Source organism: Acomys russatus, chromosome 30 (assembly GCF_903995435.1).
Source record: "Acomys russatus chromosome 30, mAcoRus1.1, whole genome shotgun sequence".
Lineage (NCBI taxonomy): Eukaryota > Metazoa > Chordata > Mammalia > Rodentia > Muridae > Acomys > Acomys russatus.
Genome location: NC_067166.1, coordinates 33,668,964 through 33,670,495, shown reverse-complemented (window position 1 = coordinate 33,670,495; position 1,532 = coordinate 33,668,964). Strand labels below are relative to the sequence as shown.

The 1,532-nt window shown below is 35.8% G+C and overlaps 1 non-coding gene across 1 annotated transcript; it reads left to right on the top strand.

Moving 5' to 3' along the window:
• Positions 1 to 232: 232 nt before the first annotated feature.
• On the top strand, positions 233 to 339 carry LOC127212518 (U6 spliceosomal RNA). The gene has a single exon (XR_007833561.1). It is a non-coding gene; the product is annotated as a U6 spliceosomal RNA (small nuclear RNA).
• The last annotated feature ends 1,193 nt before the right edge of the window (positions 340 to 1,532 follow it).

Sequence of the window (1,532 nt, the reverse complement as noted above, 5' to 3'; positions counted from 1 at the left end):
CAGGAGTGATTAAAAGGCTATGGGACTATGAGTTGGAGGAGCTTCAAGCTAAGAGACATGAAGAGCAGCATCCACAGCAGGAGACAAAGGGATGCTTGATACACAGGAAGGATTCTACTGCTATCTGTAATAGGCACCCAGTTGGTACCCTAGACAGAAATGCAAATAGGTAAAGGCAGAATAAGCAGTCTACATGTCCTGTAGTAAACCCATTCTTAAGAAAAACAAAAATGTGCTCACTTCGGCAGCATATATACTAAAACTGGAATGATGCAGAGAAGACTAGCATGGCCCCTGGACAAGAATGACATGCATATTTGTGAAGCATTCCATATTTTTAAACATCCCATATAAGCAACTAATGACTTATCTGGAAGCCCTTGGAAAAAGAGAAGCAGAAACACCTAAGAGGAGTAGACAACTGGAAATAACCAAACTCGGGGCTGAAATCAATAAATTAGAAATGAAGAGAACAATTCAAAGAATCAACAAAACCAGGAGCAGGTTCTTTGAGAAAAATCAACAAGATAGACAAACCGTTAGCCAAAATGACGAAATGGCAGACAGACACTATCCAAATCAACACAATCAGAAATGAAAAGGGAGACATAACAACAGACACTGAAGAATGCAAAGAATCATATGATGCTACTTCAAAGACATATTAATAGTCAGTTATTAATAGTCTCAAAAGCAGTCATTAATAGTCTCAAAAAAAAAAAAAAAAAAAAAAAAAAAAAAAAAAAGCCCAGGGCCAGATCGCTTCAGCTCAGAGTTCTACCAGACCTTCAAAGAAGAGCTAATATTGGTACTCATAAAACTACTCCAAAAGCAGTTTCTAATGGATGGAACATTATCAAATTCATTCAATGAGGCCACAGTCACTTTGATACCTAAACCTCACAAAGAAATAAAATTTCATATCAATTTCGCTTATGAACATTGATGCAAAAATACTCAATAAAATACTCACACACTGAATACAAGAACACATCAAAGATATCATTCACTATGATCTGGTAGGCTTCATTTCAGGCATGCAGGGATTGTTTAATACACAGAAATCCAAAAATGTAATCTATCATATAAACAAATTGAAGGAAAATAAAACACATGATCATATCCTTAGATGCAGAAAAAAACATTTGATAAAATCCAACATACATTCATGTTTATTTTGGAGAGATCAGGGATACAAGGCACATACCTAAATACAATAAAGGTTATATGCAGCAAGCCAATAGCCAACATAAAATTAAATGGAGAGATACTCAAGGGAATTACTCTAAAATCGGGGACCAGGCAAGGCTGCTCACTTTCTCCATATCTCTTCAGTATAATTCTTGAAATTCTAGCTAGAGCAATAAGACAACAAGAGAAGATCAAGTGGATACAAATGGGAAAGGAGGAAGTCAAATTATCCCTATTTGCATATGATATGATAGTGTACATACCTGACCTCCAAAATTCCACCAGAGAACTCCTACAGCTGATAAACACTTTCAGCAAAATGTCTGAATACAGAATTAAAT